This window comes from Rana temporaria, chromosome 5, assembly GCF_905171775.1.
Source record: "Rana temporaria chromosome 5, aRanTem1.1, whole genome shotgun sequence".
NCBI classification, from domain to species: domain Eukaryota; kingdom Metazoa; phylum Chordata; class Amphibia; order Anura; family Ranidae; genus Rana; species Rana temporaria.
Genome location: NC_053493.1, coordinates 22,017,400 through 22,041,214, shown reverse-complemented (window position 1 = coordinate 22,041,214; position 23,815 = coordinate 22,017,400). Strand labels below are relative to the sequence as shown.

The 23,815-nt window shown below is 45.1% G+C and overlaps 1 long non-coding RNA gene across 1 annotated transcript in view; it reads right to left on the bottom strand.

Moving 5' to 3' along the window:
* The window catches only part of LOC120939568, a 40,284-nt gene extending 17,470 nt beyond the window's left edge, over window positions 1-22,814 (bottom strand). The window contains exons 1-2 of the long non-coding RNA XR_005749269.1: window positions 22,699-22,814; window positions 18,944-19,004 (exon numbers count right to left, since the gene is read on the bottom strand). This is a non-coding gene — a long non-coding RNA (uncharacterized LOC120939568). The remainder of the gene's footprint in view (window positions 1-18,943; window positions 19,005-22,698) is intronic.
* Between the last annotated feature and the right edge of the window lie 1,001 nt (window positions 22,815-23,815).

Sequence of the window (23,815 nt, the reverse complement as noted above, 5' to 3'; positions counted from 1 at the left end):
TGCAGAGCTATCTCCACCCAATCAAAGGGACTGAGGGGTGTGTTGTAGGTGTGCTAACTATCCTGAATATACAGTATCTATATTTCCAAGGTGTCACATTTGAATACCAGCATATTATTTAGCAGCATGAAATTAAGATTTAAGATTTTTTTAAACATCAAATATGACAGATTTATGATGTAACTTTCTCATAGGAGGTCACATGTGACTAGTTTTTATAATATGGGCATATTTTAGAGTGTAACCGAGTAGTATCTGCTACATTAGTGTAGCCACTTTTTAGGTGGGTAACGACAGTATGGTAGGAGTTATGAAATATGAATGGAAGGTGAGAGTTTGAGATGTACGAGACTTTATCTAAAGACTTCTGTGGCTGTCTGCGGTGTCTGAGAGCCTTGACCAATCCCCAACTAGGATGCCTCCTTTAAATACCTGGAGTCAGCCAAGCTGGGGGAGGAGTTATCGGGTAGAAGAACTGAGGATGGAGTACTAGGCTGTTGGGGCCTTTGAGGGAGATCCCCAGTCTGGTGGGGGGGGGGGGGTGATCTTGAGCCTGGGACACTGTGCAGGGCGGAGCCCTTTCAAGAACTCATAAAAGATCCGAACAGGGGGCACAGGGGGAGTCAGAGAGGACAGCAGGACATGGCTGTCTTAATGAGAGGGCACACCTGGGCACTGCTGCATGGGAGGTCCCTGCACTTTCCCCAAAGCAGCTGGTTCTTGAGCTCACGCTGCCCCGAAATTAGGGGCCCCATGATGGCACTGAGAGTGATAGATACACAGGGGAGGCAGTCTGCCTCCTACCTACTTGATGTCTGTTTACCCGCACTGCCATCATTATAGGGGCCCCAGAGCATTACCTTGCCCAGGGGCCCATGATGCTATTAAGATGGCCCTGCAGCAGGAGCTAGTGCTGCCAGGCAAGTCTTCAGGAGGGAACCACAGGTTGCAGCCTGGAGGGCTGGTGAGTGACATGGACAGTCTGTAGCACTGGAGAGGCATGCCAGAGAGGACTGAGAGGAAACAGAGCTGGGTATGAAGCCAGTAGGGAGGATTGCAATGTCACCAGCAGTGAAGTTGGGCAGCTGCAGCCAAGAGGGCTGGTAGGGCCTGAAGAGGACTGACTGGGAGCAGTAGTCCACCAGAAGGAGAGCTAGCACTAACAAGACTTTTTCATCTACACTATAGGGGCCTGCGGCCCCTGCCTGCAAAGGGCAGTTGCTAGGGCTTGGCTGAGTCAGTGTGAGGCCTAAACATGTGGTAGCTGTGCTTGAGAAGTAAGAGATGTGCTGGAGAGAGTAACAGTGTGCAAGCAAAAGATGTGCTGGAGGAAACTGGAGTAACTGAGGGCCAGATTCACCAAAGAGATACGACGGCGTATCTGCTGATACGCCGTCGTATCTCTGTTTCTATCTATGCGACTGATTCATAGAATCAGTTACGCATAGATAGCCAGAAGATCCGACAGGTGTAATTGTTTTACACTGTCGGATCTTAGGATGCAATACCGCGGCCGCCGCTGGGGGGAGTTCGCGTCGTAAACCAGCGTCGGGTATGCAAATTAGGAGTTACGGCGATTCCCGACGGATTTTCGCGTTTGCTACGTCGCCGCTAGTCTAGTTTCCCGTCGCAAAGTTAGTCGTCGTTTGACCTGCCCTAACTTTACACAGCAAACGTATTGCTGTTTAAAGTATGGCCGTCGTTCCCGCGTCGAAATTAAAAATTTAACGTCGTTTGCGTAACACGTCCGGGAATACGGAAGTACGCTACGCACGTCGCCGTTCGAAAAAAATGACGTCACGGCGCGCAAAGCACGGCGGGAATTTTGAATGGGAGCATGCGCAGTAGGTCCGGCGCGGGAGCGCGCCTAATTTAAATGGCACACGCCCATTTAAATTACCCCGCCTTACGCCGGAGGCCGCCAGCGTAGGTTTTCATTGCAAGTGCTCTGTGAATCAGGCACTTGCGATGAAAACTTGCGGCGGTGTAACGTATCTGGCCCTGAGTTTATATAGCTGTCCCAATAATCGATTGCTACATAAGCAATCAATTGTTTTCCATTGGGCATCCCATAAAATCCTCTACTCATCCAAGTTCTATTCCACCTAAAATACCAAAAACAAGCACATGGACTGTTCATTGTCTTGGAGTGTCTGGGAAGTGAATGCCGGACCCGGCAGGGTGACAGGAGGGCCACATCACTTAGCAGGCCCCTACTGGGGTACCGCTACAATTATTATTATTTTGTTGGACTCTTGATATCTAGTGATAGTTTAAAGTTTAGCATACATTAATTCAGGGAGTTTGAAGATTCATCAGTATTACTATTAATATCTTGTTCTGCTATCAGGCAAGACCATAAATATCTTTTATGTCAGGAGATTTCTCTGGGTGAGGAATGATAGAATCCCCTCTACAACTAATTAATAGGCTTTCTATCTTGATGCACAGAAATATATCTCAGATGATGAAAGAGTAAAAAGAAACCAGTTTCTCGTAGTGGATTTGAATAAAATGACTTCAGCTTGTTTGATTTATTACAGCTCAGGAATCTGGATCACATGAGAAACCATTAAAGAGGACCCGTCAGTCGTTTAAAAAAAAAAAAAAAAGTTCAAAACCTGCATTGTGTCTACTATTACCTTCTTCAGCAGAAAACCATCTGTGGTCCTATTTAACCACTTAACCCCCGGAAGATATTGCTGGTCAAAGACCAGAGCACTTTTTGCGATTTCGGCACTGCGTCGCTTTAACTGACAATTGCGCGGTCGCGCGACGTGGCTCCCAAACAAAATTGGCGTCCTTTTTTCCCCACAAATAGAGCTTTCGTTTGGTGGTATTTGATCACCTCTGCGGTTTTTATTTTTTGCTCTATAAACAAAAAAAGAGCGACAATTTTGAAAAAAAATAATATTTTTTACTTTTTGCTATAATAAATATCCCCCAAAAATATATAAAAAAAAACTTTTTTTTTCCTCAGTTTAGGCCGATACGTATTCTTCTACCTATTTTTCGTAAAAAAAAAAAAAAAAAAGCAATAAGCGTTTATTGATCGGTTTGCGCAAAAGTTGTAGCGTTTACAAAATAGGGGTTATTTTTATGGCATTTTTATTAATATTTTTTTTTTTACTAGTAATGGCGGCGATCAGCGATTTTTTTTTCGGTACTGCGACATTATGGCGGACACTTTTGACACATTTTTGGGACCATTGGCATTTTTATAGCGATCAGTGCTATAAAAAAGCATTGGATTTCCATAAAAATGCCACTGGCAGGGAAGGGGTTAACACTAGGGGGCGGGGAAGGGGTTAAGTATGTCCCTGGGTGTGTTCTAACTGTAGGGGGGGTGGCCTCACTAGAGGAAATGACTGATCGCTGTTCATACATTGTATGAACAGAAGATCAGCATTTCTCTCCCTGACAGGACCGGGAGCTGTGTGTTTACACACACAGCTCCCGGTCTCCGCTCTGTAACGAGCGATCGCGTGTGCCTGGCGGTGATCGCGCCGCCGGGCATGCGCACGGGAGCGAGCCCCTAGTGGCCTGCGTGAGAGCCGACATATAGCTACGGGCTCTCGCGCAGGGCGGCAAGCAGTTAATGCTGAATTTATGCTGTTAGCTAACCCCCCCCGTCCTACATTGCTAAATGGGAGAGGGACCTCAGCCTCACTCTAGACCCCGTTCACTGGACTTACATATGGGAAGCCACTAAGTCAGACTTTAAAAAAACATTGTCTCCCGAAACCAACTATAAAGTTCTCTCCAGGTGGTATTTGGTCCCAGGATATCTAAATTTCTACCACAATCCCCCCCCCCCCCCCCCAAAACAGAATTTTAAACCTTTCTCTGCAATTACAGCTGCAAGTCTTTTTGGGGATGTCTCTACCAGCTTTGCACATCTAGAGAGGGACATTTTTGCCCATTCTTCTTCTTTGCAAAATATCTCAAGTTCTGTCAGATTGGATGGAGAGCGTCTGTGATCAGCAATTTTCAAGTCTTGCCACAGATTCTCAATGGGATTTAGGTCTGGACTTTAATTGGGCCATTCTAACACATGAACATGCTTTGATCTAAACCATTCCATTGTAGCTCTGGCTGTAGACCCCAGTCTCAAGTCTTTTGCAGACTCTAACAGGTTTTCTTCTAAGGCCCCGTACACACGAGAGGATCGATCCGCTGAAATTGATCCGCGGATCGGTTTCAGCGGATAGATCCGCTGGTGTGTACGATCCAGCGGATATTTATCCGCGGATATATTTCGGGCCGACCGATTTCCAGCGGATAAAAATTTCTTAGCATGCTAAGAAATCTATCCGCTGGAATCGGCTCCAGCGGATCGATCCGGTGGTCTGTACAGACTCACCGGATCGATCCGTCCGAACCCATCCCTCGCATGCGTCGTAATGATTCGACGCATGCGTGGAATTCCTTATATGACAGCGTCGCGCACAGCCCATGCAAGGTATGGACGTCGGAACAAGCGTATCTTTTTACGTCGTTTACGTAATTCATACGTGAATGGGGCTGTGCGTAAGTTACGTTCACGTCACAGGCATTGAGCCGGCGTATCTTAGGGCGTAAATTCAAAGTGATACTGAGCATGTGCGCGCATGCGCCGCTCGTTCGGCCATGCATCTACATGGGGTCACGCTTACTTTAAATACAACACGCCCACGACCTGCCTACTTTGAAATACGCGCGCTTACGCCGGCCCATTTACGCTACACCGCCGTAACTTAAGACACAAGTGCTTTGTGAATACTGCACTTGCCTCTCTAAGTTGTGGCGGCGTAGCGTAAATAAGATACGCTACGCCCACACAAAGTTTTCGCCGCCCTACGTGATCCTGGGCCATAGTGTTTTGCTGTTAGATTCGAAAGTAAAATTTTAGTCTCATCTGACCAGATCACTTTCTTCCACATGTTTGCTGTGTCCCCCACATGGCTTCTCACAAACTGCAAATGGGACTTCTTATGACTTTCTTTCACCAATGACTTTCTTCTTGCCACTCTTCCATAAAGGGCAGATTTGTGGAGAGCACGACTAATAGTTGTCCTGTGGACAGATTCTCCCACCTGAGCTGTGGATATCTTCAGCTCCTCCAGAGTTACCATAGGCCTCTTGGTTGCTTCTCTGATGAATGTTCTCCTTACCCGGCTCGGTCAGTTTAGGTGGACGGCCATGTCTTGGTAGGTTTGCAGTTGTGCCATACTCTTTCCATTTTTGGATGATGGATTGAACAGAGCTCTATGAGATGTTCAAAACTTGGGATTTTTTTTTATAACCTAACCCTGATTTAAACTTCGCCACAACGTTATCCCTGACCTGTCTGGTGTATTCCTTGGCCTTCATGATGCTATTTGTTCATTAAGGTTCTCTAACAAACCTCTGATGGCTTCATAGAACAGCTGTATTTATACTGAGATTACATTACACACAGGTGGACTCTATTTACTAAACAGATGACTTCTGAAGGCAATTGGTTCCATTTTAGTTAGGAGTATCAGAGTAAAGGGGGATGAATACAAATGCACACCACACTTTTCACATATTTATTTGTCAATTTTAAAAACCATTTATCATTTTCCTTCCACGTCACAATTCTGTGTCACTTTGTGTTGGTCTATCACATAAAATCCCAATAAAATACATTTACGTTTTTGGTTGTAACATGACAAAATGTGGAAAATGTCAAGGGGAATAAATACTTTTTCAAGACACTGTGGGCCAGATTCACAAAAGAGATACGACGGCGTATCTCCTGATATGCCGTCGTATCTCTGAGATACGATTGTCGTATCTATGCGGCTGATTCATAGAATCAGGTTACGCATAGATAGCCCTAAGATCCGACAGGTGTAATTGACTTACACCGTCGGATCTTAGGATGCAATTCCAGGCCGGCCGCTAGGTGGCGCTTCCGTATTATTACGCAAGGAATATGCAAATGAGGAGTTACGCCGATTCAGAAACGAACGACCGCCCGACGCTTTTTTTACGTTGTTTACGTTAGGCTTTTTCCGGCGTATAGTTACCCCTGCTATATGAGGCGTAGCTAATGTTAAGTATGGCCGTCGTTCCCGCGCCGAGTTTTGAAATTTTTAATTTTATTTTTTGTTTGCGTACGTCGTTCGCGAATACGGATGGACGTAATTTACGTTCACGTCGAAAGCATGACGAATTGCCAACGTCATTTGGAGCATGCGCACTGGGATTCAGTCGGGGCCGGCGCATGCCCAGTTCATTCGGCGCTTGATTCAAATGTTACACGCCCCCTACCCGCGGAATTTGAATTCAGCCGGGGGATTTACACTACGCCGGCTCAACTTTACAGGCAAGTGCTTTGTGAATAAAGCACTTGCCTGAAAAACTTGCGCCGGCGTAACGTAAATAAGATACGTTACGCCAGCAGAAAGATCCGCGGATCTTTCTGAATCTGGCCCTGTATGTGTACCCTCTATAAAAATTTATATCGGGGGGTTCATTCCCACTAGTGTTTGGGGGGAGGAAAAACCCTGTGGCCAACCGTAGCCACCTTTAGCTCCAAAGGCAGTGGCTGAGGGTGCACACATGCTGCAACCACAATGCTTTTCTGTGCAGCCGTGGTAGCTTTTGGAGGGTGTAGCATCTGCCGAATGTGACCCGTTCAATGGGGCTAATGTGCAGGGTTCAAGGGGTTAAATCAGGTGGTGGGCAGGCAATAAAACATATTTCGCCTCCTGTCAAAAGATCCGAACGCAGATCAATCTTCAACGAGCAAAGCACCGGCAAACAAAGCCTTAGGGCCCCGTACACACGAGAGGATCTATCCGCTGGAATTGATCTGCGGATCAGTTCCAGCGGATAGATCCGCTGGTGTGTACAACCCAGCGGATATTTTTCCGCAGATTTTTTTCGGGCCGACCGATTTCCAGCGGATAAAAATTTCTTAGCATGCGAAGAAATCCATCCGCTGGAATCGGCTTCAGCGGATCGATCCGGTGGTCTGTACAGACATTAGGGTTCTTTCAGACTGGAGGTAATGCTTACCATCTGCTGAAAAACCATCCACGGTGGATCACTTTTCAGAGGGCAGTATAATAGCAGCTGCCAGGCTTTCAGAGGGCACTTCTGCCGCCTCCTGATGCCTGTTTTTTTTTTTTTAATTGCTGAATGGCAGTTTTACATTGCAGGACTGTGAGCCAACCATTTGGTTTGCGGTTGTGATGCGACCCCATTAATCACAATTTGCGGGTTAGACAGGTGATGCCACCTGTAAACTCTACAGACAGAGTTAAAAATGCCATGGCATTTGTACAGCCCTGCATGGAAGAGACGTCACCCTCCCAACCAGCCTGTGTAACATGAAAGTAGGGGGCGGCCTCAGCTTACATGTCTCAGCCAAAACCAAGCCCCCTGACATGTTTCGCCCCTCCCATGGGGGGGCTTAGTCATAGGGTCATAGGGAAGGCAAAACTGCTACCGCCCCCTGACCACCCATTAAAAAGAACGCTTCCAGATGGCAGAAAAGTGATTTAAAAACTGTGGAAGGCTTCTTTACTGTAAAAGATGAGACGCCAAGGAGTCTTCTTCCAAAGGGACTGGTAGAAGCAAAAAACATTGGAAAACTTTAAACATGAATAAAAGTTTAAGAAAATAATATATATTTACTTACACTTATAAAATACAATTCGATGTTGACCCAAGGATTCCAATGACTGTCATTTTGAGGTCAGGAATTTATTTATTTTTCTCCAACTGAGACAAATTGGCACAAACTTTAAAGGACATCTAAACACGTTCTAAAGTTTATATTTGTATAACTGTCTGACACACCGCCGCCATTCTTCAGGAAGAGTATATAAATGTATAAAAAAAACATAAAACTATGGAAAGGCAAGAACGTAAAAATGTGAGTCTCTATAAAAAAAAGTATTGTGGATGTTAGCGCAATAACTGTATTTATATACTGGAAAAAATGTAAGAGCCTTCCTTTATTCTTTAACTTTCTCCAGATTAACCACTTAACCCCCGGACCATATTGCTGGTCAAAGACAAGAGCACTTTTTGCGATTCAGCACAGCGTCGCTTTAACTGACAATTGCGCGGTCATGCAAAGTGGCTCCCAAACAAAATTGGCGTCCTTTTTTCCCCACAAATAGAGCTTTCTTTTGGTAGTATTTGATCACCTCTGTGGTTTTTAGTTTTTGCGCTATAAACAAAAATAGAGCGACAATTTTGAAAAAAAATGCAATATTTTTTACTTTTTACCATAATAAATATCCCCCAAAAATATATAAAAAATCGTTTTTTTCCTCAGTTTAGGCCGATACGTATTCTTCTACATATTTTTCATTAAAAAACTCGCAATAAGCGTTTATTGATTGGTTTGCGCAAACGTTATAGCGTTTACAAAATAGGGGGTATTTTTTTGGCATTTTTATTAATATTTTTTTTTTACTAGTAATGGCGGCGATCAGCGATTTTGTTTCGGTACTGCGACATTATGGCGGACACTTCGGACACGTTTGACACATTTTTGGGACCATTGGCATTTTTATAGCGATCAGTGCTAAAAAAAATGCATTGATTACTATAAAAATGCCACTGGCAGGGAAGGGGTTAACACTAGGGGGCGGGGAAGGGGTTAAGTATGTTCCCTGGGTGTGTTCTAACTGTAGGGGGGGTGGCCTCACTAGGGGAAATGACTGATCGCTGTTTATACATTGTATGAACAGACGATAAGGCATTTCTCCCCCTGACAGGACCGGGAGCTGTGTGTTTACACACACAGCTCCCGATCCTCACTCTGTAACGAGCGACCGTGGGTGCCCGGCGGTGATCGCGTCTGCCGATGCCGTCTGACGATGACGTATAGCTACGTGCTCTCGCCCAGCAGAGCCGACCAGTCGCCGTATAACTGCGGCGGCTGGTCGGCAAGCAGTTAAAGGGAAATTCAGATACTGTACTAGAGTTAAAATATATGTATAGCTAACTTTTTATTTTAGTTTTATATTAGATAGAGAAGAGTGAAAATTTATATTAGTTTATTATTTGCTGTCCGTGTCCCGTTGGGGAGATTTATCTTCACTTCCTGTCCCACAGAGGCAACAGGAGGTGAGAGGAAACCTCTTCAAAGTGCGGAGAAACTCTCTAGCCTCGTACACACGGGCTAGAATATCGTCAGAAAAAAAAAAGTTGTTTTTTCTGACGAGATTCTTGGCAAGAATCTCTTGCCGCCCGAGTGTACAGACACTCCTTTTAAAAGAACCGCGGTTCTTTTGAAAGGCAAGAACGCAGTGACATCATCGCGTACGACGAGAATGCGCTTGTCACATTCAATGCCGTCGCCGCCATCTTGCTTCACCCTACCTATGCCGTGGAAGCTACCGCGCATGCGTCAAAGTCATTTTTTTTGCTATTTTTTTTATTTATTTTTTTAAAAAGTGTATTTTTGTGCGTGTACTCGAGAGAGGAGCCGGACTGCAGGAGTTGGGAGTAAGCAGGCCTCCCCCAGAGGCAATCTGCCACCTTTCGCAATGCCCCGGGTGGCAATGGCGGGTGTGTGAGGGGGTCCTCCCACATAGCCCGCCCTACCTGCTCCGCTTTGAAGCCCAATGGGGCAGAGGGACTCCCTATAAGGGAGTGAGAGGATTTTCCCACTCAACCAGCCCTGTTAGTCCTTCGCCTCTCTTTTTTAGAGACCGCGTGGTCAAAGTGCGTGCATGTTAACCCAATTTCGAGTGCGTGTAAGTGTGGTGTTTTTTTTGTGGGAGGGGGGTGGGCGTACCAAGCGCAGGCTTACCTCGCATAGCACACCCACCGGGAGCCGGGCTGAGACCACCAAACTCAATTCACATGTAGCCGAGACCGGGATCCTGGCTTGTCAGCGCAGTGCCAATCGCGTTGAGCCACCGCAGCTTCATTTTGAGCATGCGCAGGTTTCCACAGCGACAGGTAAGTATACAGACGCTCGGGTTACACTAGCACCAGCAGTTTGCGCAGCGCTTTACAATATAAAGGGAGACAGTGCAATTACAATACAATAAAATACATGAGGGTTCAGAGGGTCCTGCTCATAGGAGCTTACAATCTTATCGATTTTTAGAAGTCTATATATCAGACCAAAGTGAGGGATAACCGAGAAGGAAAAAGGAACATTTGTTTCTAAATACGATTGAAATAATGTAAATATAATCTAGGGCTGTGCAAATTAGCTTTTAATTAATCGATTAATCTTACATTTTTTTGATCGATCAAAATATTTTTGATCGATTAAAATTCTTTTGATTGGTACTCACCTCTCTGCCGGCTTCTGGGCCTTCAGGGAGTTCCGTCGGAGATCCAGTAACATCACGGACACCGGCGGGGCTTGCCGTGTCCATCTGAAGGGCTCATTTGCTGTGCCTTCATATCTGCATGCCGGCGGGACCTTACTATCTGCCACACGCAAGGGCTGTTACACTTCCCTCTATCACTTCCCTCTATCAACCTGGGATTCTACAGCCATCCACTGGGAGTTGTGATAGTTCCCTTCACGGGACATCTACATGCGGACGGACTGATGTTAACCTCTCCTCATCTGGATTCAGCAGTGGCATCGTTGTACACATTTTTATACCAGTATCATACTTAGCTACATGTTTTTATGACTGCTTTTGGTACCATTTGGTATTACTCGCACCATTTTTACAGTTTATGTAGCTATATCCATTTTATCTCCAGTGCAATATTTATTTGGTTACCTACTTGAAGACTATAAAAGTTTTAATGCTATTCCCATCGAGCGCTGCCTTTGTGTGTTTTTTGTATCCTGATATCCATTTTTCCAGTGGTTGGTAGCAGCACTGGGAATCAGCCTGCAAGGAGATCAGCTAAAAGTAGTTGGATCTGTATGTGCATTATAGTTAATCGAAATTAGTCGATTAATCGATTAAAAAAAAAAACGATTAATCGAACAGAAAAATTTTGATCAGTAACAGCCCTAATATAATCGTTATGTTCTTGAAAATCTTCTGCCCACAGTAGCAAGAACTGTGTAATTGGTATGACTGGCCGGTGTTTGTCCTGGAGAGGAGAGCACTGCTCAGCCGTACTGAGTGGGGAGAGGATGGGGGGGGGGACGCTTAGACGTTTTTTTTTTCACCATTTGTGCTCCGCACAGCTGCCAAGACGGAGTGAACTTGGCCCGTGAACGGATTACCTTGATAGTAGCTGATCTAATGTGTTTTTTTGGCTAAAAACCCTTCTTGTATGAAATGTGAAAAAGGAAATAAATTACGCGGGGTGCCATAAATGCTTTGCATTGAAATGCATTGGAAGGTGCTCACGGCCATTCAGGAATATAAATGTACTTATGATGCACAGAGGATGAAAAGATGTTCATAAAAACAGGCGTAACCCACATTAAAAAGACGCGTTCTTCCAAATATCACTTTGTTTGGACGCAGATCCCTCTTCTCTACACAATTGTCCACCCTTGGATCAGATTGCAAAAATTAATGCATTAGTCAGGCCAGATTACTTTATTAACATCCTGCTAACACTTTGGGGGAGATTTAATAACATTGGTGCGTGCAGAATCTGGTGCAGCTGTGCATAGTAACCAATCAGCTTCCAGGTTTTATTATCAAAACCTAATTGAACAAGCTGAAGCTAGAAGCTGATTGGTTACTATGCACAGCTGCACCAAAATCGGTGTGCACCAGTTTAAGATCCCTTTCACGATGCAGCGCCGCTAAAACAGCGCTAAAGCCGGTAGTTTTTTAGCAGCGTTTTAGCGGTGCTTTTGCAGGGCTAGCACGGCACGTTTTGCGGCACTTTCAAAGCGCTTTTAATGGGCAGGGGCGTTTTGGGAGCTATTTATTTGAGCCAAGTGTAATCTGGGACCTGAGTGGGGGAAAAATGGTCACACCCCCTCTACACAGTCTCAAACAAAACATGCACAGCTGAGGCTGTCAATCACCTTCTGTGTGCTGGGGGGGATGACCGTTTCCCAGGATTGTCTGATGTCGGCAAGTGGATGGAAAGGACACACCCTCCTCTACGCAGTCTCATAAGGAACCATGCACAGCTGAGGCTGCCAATCACCTTCTGTGTACTGAAGGGGGGGTCATCTCCCAGGATTGTCTGCAAGACGCTGCACCAGTGGCGGTGCGTCCATAGAGGGCGCTGGAGCGCCGCCCCCTATGGCTCTCGCACCGCCACTGATTACAATACATAGATTCATGCATTGCATGAATCTATGTATTGTTGCCGCTGCCGCCGACTATTCAGATGGCCGGCCGGATGGTGAGCGCCGGCCATCTGAATAACGGCAGCTGGTTGGCTGTGTGGAAGTGCCTATCAGAGCCAGCGGCGTTTCGTACATTCAGTCCTTCAAGTGGCTCTTCAGCCTTTTTGAGAAAAAATTTAAAGTCAGCGGCTAAAAATACTGTAGTCGCTGACTTTTAATAAAAGGACACTCACCTGTCCAGGGTTCAAGCGGCATGCTCACCCAAACCACTTATTCGCCTGTCTTTAAGTTCCCGTCACTGGCATGCTTACTGTCGGCAGCCGGCTGTGATTCCTTGTTGCTTCACAGCCGGCTGCCCACTGCCAAGCCGTGCTTTGTGCATGGTCACGCAGCCTTCTTGGACCTGTGATGTCTCCCAGAAGGCTGTAGGTGGGGGGAAGGGGAACTTCGGGTAGATTAGTGTGGCAATTCAACCGGAAGTGAAAGCAGGTACTTGTCTAAACCAGAAGGGGGGGAGGAGGAGGGCAAAACAGAATTTACCCTCGTTGCTGATTTATATTTATGTGCTGGATTTTCTTTGTTAATTGAGGCTCAGTGTTAGGGCTTTGTTAAAGGGCAAGGCTCCTAAAGGGGCAAGCTAGTGTGAAGATTAGTGTTAGGGTTGGTGTAAGAATTAAAAGAAGGGTTCATTTTGAGGTCTGAGTTACAGCAAGGGTCAGTGTGGGGGTTAGTGTTAGGATTACATAGAGGGTAAGTGTACGTGGACTCTTATGGTAGGACCTCCAAAACTCTTATGGGAGCTCTTTGCCAGAAACAATCAGCTGCAAGCTCCTGGTCCTAAACCTATAGCATACCTCCCAACCATCCCAGATTCACCGGGACTGTCCCGGTGTCCCGCCAGCATAGTCACCGCCACCCCCAGTCACTCACCTGCTGGTTAGCTTTTCTGCCTGGGAAGAGGAGGGAGGCTAGGTCTGCTCCACCTCCTCTCCATGTGCCCTTGTGTCATGCCACAACCCCCGGCGTGCAGCCAATGCTGGGACTGTGTACGGTTGTGTGAGAATTTTGAAGCAGTGCTCCTGATGATACTGCCTGAGCCCCTGGAGACCAGCCAACCTCATGTGAGTGAACTTTCCCCTCTCTCTCTTCCTTCTATCTAATCCTTCCTTCCACATAATATAGTGATCCTTCCTGCCTTCCATGTACTATAGTAATCCTTTGTCCCTGCCTTTCATGTTCCATAGTGATCCTTCCTACCTTCCATGTGCCATAGTGATCCTTCCTGCCTTCCATGTGTCATAGTGATCCTTCCTGCCTTCCATATGTCATAGTGTTCCTTCCTGCCTTCCATGTGCCATAGTGTTCCTTTCTGCCTTCCATGTGCTATAGTGATCCTGCCTGCCTTCCATGTGTCATAGTGTGCCTTCCTGTCTTCCATGTGCCATAGTGATCCTTCCTGCCTTCCATGTGCCATAGTGTTCCTTTCTGCCTTCCATGTGCTATAGTGATCCTTTCTGCCTTCCATGTGTCATAGTGTGCCTTCCTGCCTTCCATGTGTCATAGTGTTCCTTCCTGCCTTTCATGCGGAATAGTGATCCTCCCTGTTTTCCATGTGCCATAGTGTTCCTTCCTGCCTTCCATGTACCATAGTGATCCTTCCCAGGGCCGTCTTTAATATGGTTTGGGCCCTGGGCAAACATTTTTTTTGGGCCCCCCTCCAGCTTATTTTGGGCCTGGCTGGTTCACATGTATGTGTTTTTGCGGCCCTCATTTGTGCAGGCACAGCAGTCCATTGATTTGAATAGGCTGCCATGCCATTGTTTCAGCATTTTAAAAATACAGTTGCCTTGAAATCCATTCTGCTTTTGCACCATGCTACTTACCTGCAGTTCTTGCACACACAAATGCACTGTGTTTTTAAAAGCGTGACCTAAACGTCTAAAAATGCAGCAAGTTTGACAGTGCGGGAACTGCAGATAAGTCACAGCAGACAGCAGAATGGACAGACAGTGCTGTATTTCAGTGCTTGATGGGCATAGGTGTGCCGTGTGCGCAGCCTATTACATGAGGCATGCGCTTTTCTTTGCAGGAAACGCAGGCATGGCGGCCAATTCAAATGAATGGGCTGCTGTGCCTGCTCAAATGTGGGCCTCCAAAACACATACATGTGAACCAGCCAGGCCCAAAATAAGCCCATCAAGCAGTTCAATACAGACAGTAATGCCATGTGCTCTGAGGTCTTACTCAGCCTGGACTGCAGGTCTGGTCTGAGATTTAAAGAGTTCCTCTATTTTACACATGGCATGGCATGGGGTCCCATGGTGCTAAAGCAGAATGGACAGATGGTGCTGTGACCCCATGCCATGCCATGTGTAAAATAGAGGAACTTTTTAAAACACTGACCAGACCTGCAGTGAATCATCAAATATTATAAAGACTTTGGGCACACTCTACAGAAAACTTATATTTACAATATAGATTAGCAAACAGTGACATACCTTGAGGTGCAGGACATGAAGAAGTCAGTCTCGGGAAGAGCAAACTGGGGATGTTATAAAATCACATTCTAATTCACTTTTATATGCAAGCAGCACCCAGTGGCAGGAAGGGAGAAGTGCACGTCTAAAAGGAAGCCAGGGGTGCTGTACATTTTAAAACACTGGGAAGGGAAGCAGTAGCGTGCCGCTGATGATTTTCAGCGCTGATTTGTGGGCAGCACAGGGGCTTAACGGGCGGCTCTGCTTTGGGCCCCCAACAGTGACAGGGCCCTGGGCAGCTGCCCCCGTTTGCCCTATGGTAAAGATGGCCCTGATCCTTCATGCCTTCCATGTACCATAGTGATATTTCCTGTCTTCCATGTACCATAGTGATCCTTCCTGCATTCCAATGTACCATAGTAATCCATCATGCCTTCCATTTTCCATAGTGATCCTTCCTGCCTTCCATTTGCCTTAGTGATCCTTCTTGCCTCCCATGTACCATAGCAATCCTTCCACTATTCATATACCATAGTGATCCTTCTGGTCTTCCATACACCATAGTGTTCCTTCCTGCCTTCCATGTACCATAGTGATCCTTCTTGCCTTCCATATACCATAGAGATCCTTCCTGCCTTCCATACACCATAGTGATCCTTCTTGCCCTCCATATACCATAGAGATCCTTCCTGCCTTCCAAGTGCGATAGTGATCCTTCCTGCCTTTAATGTGCGATAGTGATCTTTCCTGCCTTCCATATACCATAGTGATCCTTCCTTTCTTCCATATACCATAGTGATCCTTCCTTTCTTCCATATACCATAGTGATCCTTCCTGCCTTCAATGTGCGATAGTGATCCTTAGCATGCTGCAGTTTACTATCTCCCGGAAACGTCCCTCATTCTCAAGTTCAAGGGGAGGTTTGCTATAGTATCAGTAAAATGATAGAGAGGGATGCTAAAATAGAATCAACCACCAAAATGATCTTTACTTTAGGAAATCTATAGTATGCTATCGTAACCGGAATTATTATCGGTTGAAAACATTGGTCGGCTCCACCTGCGTTCTCATGAATGAAGGATATTGTAAAATAATTAATGTACAGCTGTTATATAAAGTTATAAAATCACTGTTGATGAAGATACAAAGATAAGTATTAGTTTGTGAAATACACGGCTTATTTACTTTCAACTTAACTTCTCTTTTCTTTTTTTTTTGTAAATGGAAGCAATGAAGAAATGTCCATTATCCAGAAATTCATATTTTATGCAGTAAATAACTGAACAATCACGCAAAGTGCTTGCGGAGAAACGTGGAAACTAGGAATCCAGCCTAGCTATAATTTATACTAACACTTTCTGGGAGCTAGTCTTTGCTGGAAGGTAAGTGGTACCGAGAAGTGATTTTTGTGACTTTGACAAACTGTAATTACCAAATCACCATTCATTTATGCAAGACAGGAGATACATCTGTGGATAGCTGTCAATCCGGAGCAACTAGATCTGGGAGAATGTTAACCGTGGTATTAAAACATGGAGGGTTATTCATTAAAACATATATCAGAGCGGTAATAAAACATGTGCAAAGGGCAGAAACGCACAGCAGCCAATCCAAATCAAGCTAGAATGGCATTTTGGTAATTTTTCATTTTTATTTATTTCAGTTTTTTCAAACTTAAAACTTTTATACCTCTTTTTTTTTTTGCGTACTTGTATAAAATCTTTATTTTAGGTATAAACCTTTAATTTAGGGTCTTTCATAAGTTGCTAGATTTTCTACAGCCCAACTGAAATTCCGCTTTTGAGCCTGGATATTTTTGTATGTATATGCGCCCTTTCCAGTGCTCCTTATTGTATAGACCAATCATAGGTAGGGGCAGTGACTTTTGTTTATTGTATTTATATCATTGTGCTCAGGCAGCACACTGGCACCTTTGCTTCCATGTGCTGAGTGTGCAGTGTGCTCCTGCCCCTTTAACCACTTAAGACCCGGACCTTTAGGCAGCGATTCGGCACTGCGTCGCTTTAACTGACAATTGCGCGGTCGTGCGACGTGGCTCCCAAACAAAATTGGCGTCCTTTTTTCCCCACAAATAGAGCTTTCTTTTGGTGGTATTTGATCACCTCTGTGGTTTTTATTTTTTGCGCTATAAACAAAAATAGAGCGACAACTTTGAAAAAAATGCAATATTTTTTACTTTTTTCTATAATAAATATCCCTCAAAAATATATAAAACATTACTTTTTTTTCCTCAGTTTAGGCCGATACGTATTCTTCTACCTATTTTTGGTAAAAAAAATCGCAATAAGCGTTTATCGATTGGTTTGTGCAAAATTTATAGCGTTTTCAAAAATGGGGATAGTTTTATTGCATTTTTATTAATTATTTTATTTTTACTACTAATGGCGGCGATCAGCGTTTTTTTTTCACGACTGCGACATTATGGCGGACACTTCGGACAATTTTGACCCATTTTTGGGACCATTGTCATTTTCACAGTAAACAATGCATTTTAAATGCATTTTTTGCTGTGAAAATGACAATTGCAGTTTGGGAGTTAACCACAAGGGGGCGCTGAAGGGGTTATGTATGACCTCATCTCTGTTTCTAACTGTAGGGGGGTGTGGCTGTAGGTGTGACATCATCGATTGTGGTTGCCTATAAAAGGGAACACACGATCGATGACAGCGCCACAGTGAAGAACGGGGAAGCTGTGTTTACACACAGGTCTCCTCGTTCTTCAGCTCCGGGGACCGATCGCGGGACTCCAGCGGTGATCTAGTCCGCGAGTCCCGCGGCCATGGTCACGGAGCTTCGGACCGGGTCGCGTGCCTGAGGCTGGGCTTAAAGAGCCACATACATGTACGTGGATGTGCCCAGCCGTGCCATTCTGCCGACGTATATCGGCGTGAAGGGGTCCTTAAGCTGTTAATGAGGGCTGGGCTACCTCCAGTCACCTGCCCCTTATCTATTCATCAGCAGTCATGTGCTCCTACTGAGGAGACTTAAAATGCAATGTTATAGTTAGGACTGCAGTATACAGAGAGCCTTGACGGGGGCCTGCAGCTTACACCTGCATTTGCAAATGCGGGAACCTAAACCTCTGTTTTTAACGCACACAGTTAGACAGGTGAGTTTGGTTGGTTGCTGATTGGTCGGTAAGTTTATATATATATATATATATATATATATATATATATATATATATATATATATATAAATATATATATATATATATGTTTATGATAACATTTATTTATTTATGTTTATATATTAATTTTTGTTGATTAAATGTGTGCCTAAACACAGCCTATATGTATGTATATATAAATAATATACATGTTATAAACATAATAAATATAAAAAAAAATAAAAAAAATAATAAAATAAAATGTGGCTGCCTAAAAGACTTTGCACAGCATTTTCTTTGATGCATCTGACACATTTAAAGGGCTAATTAGCCTTTTTTTTTTATGAAATGGTGAGCTAATTCACAACACCCCCCTAGACCCCGATGCATGTACTTTCAATGATTCCCCTCTTTCAATGTCCTCCCCAGCTAGTATAACGATGCTGGAGGCTCTATAGCAGCATATTTCTTACAATGGTGAACCCTCATCAGTAATCGTTCCTCATCAAGCGTTGGTCACATGACCATACTGACCAATCAGAATCTCTGCTTTGTTCCAGGACACCATCTCAGAAGGATAAGTTCCAAGGACACCATCCCAGGCAGTATATGCCTGATGAAGGAGCACGCATGCTCCGAACGCGCGCTCCTCCCACTCGCTCTCCATCCGGAAGTGACGTGTCCAGCCGCCCCATAGCAGATTCTGAGAACCAGGAAGCGCTGGGAGCCACCAGCACAGCCGGGAACATTAGCTGCCTCTCCACCTGCAAGTCCAACGCTTTCCCCCAGGAGTGGATGAACCTCTTATACCTTCCTACATGTGCTGTGATCTCTAAGATCTTGTGGGTTACAAATGGTCTGTCCTATATTAAAAATGTTTTAACATTGCTGCACTTAGATGGCGCTGCTCTCTTTTGTGTTTTACTGTCTACAGAGCACCCTCTAGCTTGTTATGAGTCGGCAGCCATTCACAGTCACCCTATATGTGACCACCAACACACCCTGTGCTGCATTTGAACTTTCATATATGGACTCCCTGCTATAGAGAGCTGTTTAATTGCCCATTCTCTTCATCGAGCTGACAGAGCGCACTTGAGCATATGTACCGTATATAATACTTACTGTGCATGGTGTCTGCATCCAAGGTTCCCCATCTATCTGCATGGGAAGTGACTTGCTGGTCCTTCAAAAAAAAAAAAAAAAAAAATGCAGGTAACAGACAGGCAATTTGTTTCGTTATGAATCGAAATTCGGACGAAATTTTCTAATTTTATTTGGAGATTTGGATGTAACTGAATTTCCGAATCCCAATAGTAACGAACCTCAAAGTATATTATAATGAAACAAAGTACTACACATGTGCAAGTCGTTTAGTTACGAATTCGTTTTTTTTAACAAATTTCGACAAATTTGTTAATTTGGAAATATCCAAAGTAATGAAAACCCGTTTAACAAATTCTTCCAAATATTCAAAAATTCGTAAATTCATAAATTTGAATATTCTAAAATTCGTAAATCTAAAGATTCGCAAAATTGGAAATTTGAAAGTTGAAATTCACAAATCCGGAAATTCTAAAATTCAGAAATCTGAAAATTTGAAAATACAAAAATAAGAACGAAAATTCAAGAACCTGTAAATGTTTTCTTATTTCAGAGAGGTTCTGGCTAGGCTACTGCTGATGAAGGAAAGAGTAACCTCTCTAAAACACATGGACAGTTACAGCTTCCTATGTAGATATGCATGCTTCGTCCAAAGACCACATGTAAGTGGAATTTATGTCAGTAAAGAAGAAGAAAAATCTGAACAAGATTTTTGTGGTTAAACGTAACAAGTGTTCCTCCATGTAACACTGACTGTGGGCCATTACTATGGATACATTGTACCTCCAACTAAAGCTCCCTTAGGCCTCATGTACACATGTTGGGCTAGATTCAGAGAGAGTTACGCTGGCGTATCAGTAGATACGCCGTCGTAACTCTGAATCTACGCCGTCGTAAATTTAAGCGTATTCTGGAAACCAGATACGCTTAAATTAGGCTAAGATACGAGCGGCGTAAGTCTCCTAAGCCGTCGTATCTTAGGGTGCATATTTACGCTGGCCGGTATGTGTCGCTTCCGTTGATTTTGGCGTAGAATATGCAAATGAGCTAGATACGCCGATTCGGAAACATATGTGCGCCCAGCGAATTTTTTTACGTCGTTTACGTAAGGCTTTTTCCGGCGTAAGGTTACTCCTGCTATATGAGGAGTAACCAATGTTAAGTATGGACGTCGGGACAGCGTCGAATTTTGCGTCGTTTGCGTAAGTCGTTCGCGAATAGGGCTTTGCGTAAATTACGTTCACGTCGAAAGCATTGACTATTTGCGACGTGAGTAGGAGCATGCGCACTGGGATACGTTCACGGACGGCGCATGCGCCGTTCGTTAGAAACATCATTTACGTGGGGTCATGTTTTATTTACATAAAACACGCCCACCTCTTCTCAATTCGAATTCGGCGCGCTTACGCTGGCAGATTTACGCTACGCCGCCGTAACTTAGGGTGCAGGTTCTTTGTGAATCCAGCCCCAGCCTCACTAAGTTACGTCCGTTTTACCCACGTTTACATGCCGCGTTTTGCTGCGTTTGCATTTAGAAGCATTTAAAAAAACAAATAATTATTATTTTTTTTTTAAATGGGCAAAATGAAAAACGCCTATAAACGAAATGCTGCCAAACGCGGGTTACCGCGTTTAGCCACGTTTGGCGTCTGAAACGTGGAAATCTTCAGCGTCTGAACCCATTTTTTTTGCTTTCAAAGTAACGCTGTTAAACGCAACTGCCAAAAAATGGCAATAAACGAGACTGTGTACATTAGTGGTTCTCAACCTTCTAGGGCGGTGACCCCTTGATAACATTTCCCAAGTTATGGGGACCCCTAACAGTAAAATTATTTTTGTAGCGTGGGTTGTCGGCACCCAAGGCATGACAAGTAATTTGCGCCTAAACCACAGACATTTAGCGCTCCCTTTAATGGCAACTATAATCACACTCACTGTGTCTTTGACTTTGTGGTGTCTCGCAGCAGTGACACTTATGCCGAAATCAGGAGATGGGGTCTCCTCCAGCCCATCCCACTTCACATTCCTCACCAGTCAGCTGACCTCTAGTCTCTGCCCCCAGCCATGCTGTGAACTGAATGGGCGCCTGCAAAGAGGCTGAGTGGGCGGCTGGGCAGCCACAGGCTCCAGGGACAGCCGTGTTGGGTGGCCGCAAAAAGGCTGGGAGAGTGGCGCAGGCTTCAGGACTAGCCCAGGATTCGGTGACCCCTGGCAAATTATCATTTGACCCCCGAGGGGGTCCCGACCCCCAGGTTGGGAACCACTGGTGTACATGGTCACATAGGATAACATTGAATGAGTTCAGGGGCATTTAAAAAAAGCATCCAACTGCCTCTGAAGGTACGTTTAGCAGCGTCCCGTGTACATGGGGTCTTACTGAAACAAATTCACCCCGGGTATATCTTGTGGCAAGACCCTGCTTGCTCTTGACCAGTGAGTTTGAAGGTCAGGAAGAGAGATGGCAAATACATATCTACATGGGAACCTGCAACACGTTTCGAAGAGGTTCTGGCTGGGCTAATACTGATGAAGGAGAGAGTCACCTCTCTGAAATGTGTTGATTAATAGTTACAAGTTACTCTGTAGATATGCATACTCTGGCCCAGATTCAGGTAGCTTTGCGCAGTTGTTACGGAGGCGCAGGGCAGCGTTTTTGCCCTGCGCCCCCGCAAATTATCTGCGCTACGCGCGATTCACGGAGCAGTAGCTCCATAAATTGCGTGGGCGCTCCGTCAAAATGCCCTGCGTAAGGGTGCCAAATGAAAATGATCCCGTAGGGGGCGGGAATCATTTAAATTAGGCGCGTTCCTAATTTAACGCTCCGCCGGGAAACTTTCCCGACGTGCATTGTGGCAAATGACGTCGCAAGGACGTCATTTGCTTCAAAGTGAACGTGAATGGCGTCCAGCGCCATTCACGAATCACTTACGCAAACTACGTAAAGTTCAAATTTCGCGACGCGGGAACGACGGGTATACGTAACATTGGCTGCCCCTGCTAATAGCAGGGGCAGCCTTACGCGAAAACCGCCGTACGCAAGCGATGTAAACTGCGTACGCAGGGATCGTGTAACGTTGTGAATCGGCGTTAGTATGCAATTTGCATACTATACGCTGAGCACAACGGGAACGCCACCTAGCGGCCATCGCAAGAATGCAGCCTAAGATATGCGGGCATAAGAGCCTTATGCCACGCATATCTTAGGCTGCAGTCGGCGTAACGAGGTTCCTGAATCAGGAGCATTTGTTACGCCGGCGCAAGTAAGCAATTGCGCTGCGTAACTATGGTTACGCAGGCGCAATTGCTCTCTGAATCCGGGCCTCTGTATTTATTTTTGACCTGCAAACTCAATGATGCAATGAATTTATCTCAATAAGATATTGTGAGTAATATAACAAGTGTTCCTACATGTGGGCCATTACTGTGGATCTCTCTTGATACACATAATCACCTTCTGGTGAGGAGTCTCATATTTGGTTTAGCCAATGGTCTGAAATGTCTTTCAACACCTATTGGGTGGAGCATCCGCCAACCGGACTGCCATGTAAAAATTAAATTACCCAGATGCCCTTTCTTCTTTTCGGGAAGGTTATTTGTACCCGTTTGCCTTTGACTGAGCATTGTCTGAAAGTCTCTCTATCTGCTTTTGCACTGCAGCCATATAACCTCAGAGAAGAACTGTGCAAATTGCCTCCCAGCGGTGGGTTCTCTGCTAGAAGCAATCAGTCGCGATTACTGATTAATCTGTCAATTTAACAGCATGAAACTGTTATTACCGTATAACCACAGAAGAGCACTGCGCAAGTCTTCTCCCGCACTCTTCAGCCCTGTGTAGATCTGACCCATCTCCATCGCACCTTCAAGTCCCACCACTTCCAGCAGCTGATCACTCAGATCTGAAATGACAACACAAATCAATTTAACCTCCTGATCACACGTAGAGTACCGTATATACTCGAGTATACGCCGACCCAATATAAGCCGAGGCACCTAATTTTACCACAAAAAACTGGGAAAACGTATTGACTCGAGTATAAGCCTAGGGTGTCCATCTGCATGCCTTACTGTGCCTCACTTTGCCTTACTGTGTCCATGTGCATGCCTCACTGTGTCCATGCCTCACTGTGCCCATGACTCACTTGGCCTCACTGTGTCCATGTGCATGCCTCACTGTGTCCATGCTTCACTGTGCCCATGCCTCACTTTGCCTCACTGTGTCCATGCCTCACTGTGCCCATGCCTCACTTTGCCTTACTGTGTCCATGTGCATGCCTCACTGTGCCCATGCCTCACTGTGCCCATGCCTCACTGTGTCCATGCCTCACTGTGCCCATGCCTCACTGTGTCCATGCCTCACTGTGTCCATGCCTCACTGTGTCCATGACTAGACTTACGTTTTAACATGGAGTATATAGAAGGGGGTGCCTGGCTTTAAAAAAAATCGGTGCACACTTGTAGAGAAGAACTGGGGCTACATGTGTGCCAAAATTCGGCCGGTACCGGGTCCCCAAAGTTATCGGAGAAATGGCCGTTTAACATGGGAGTCTATGGAAGGGGTGCCCGAATAAGCACCGTTGGGACTGCACTGATATTTAGGACACTGATAATAAGTGCCCTGGTTATCATTGTAGATATCATCTTTCACACAAGCGGGTTACTGGCTCTCCTCTCCTCAGTCTGTGGCAACATGAGAAAAGAAATACTGTGTTTACATCGTGATCAGCTGTGACTGGACCTTTACCCCAATCTGTTATAATGCATGAATCTATCTATGGTGATAGACAGGTGGCAGGAGAGGGGGCGGCGCCCAATGGGCTGTGCAAATGTCTTGTGATATAAAAAATTGCAACGGACATCATTTTTAGTCTCCGGGACCCCTGCTATCAGAAAATG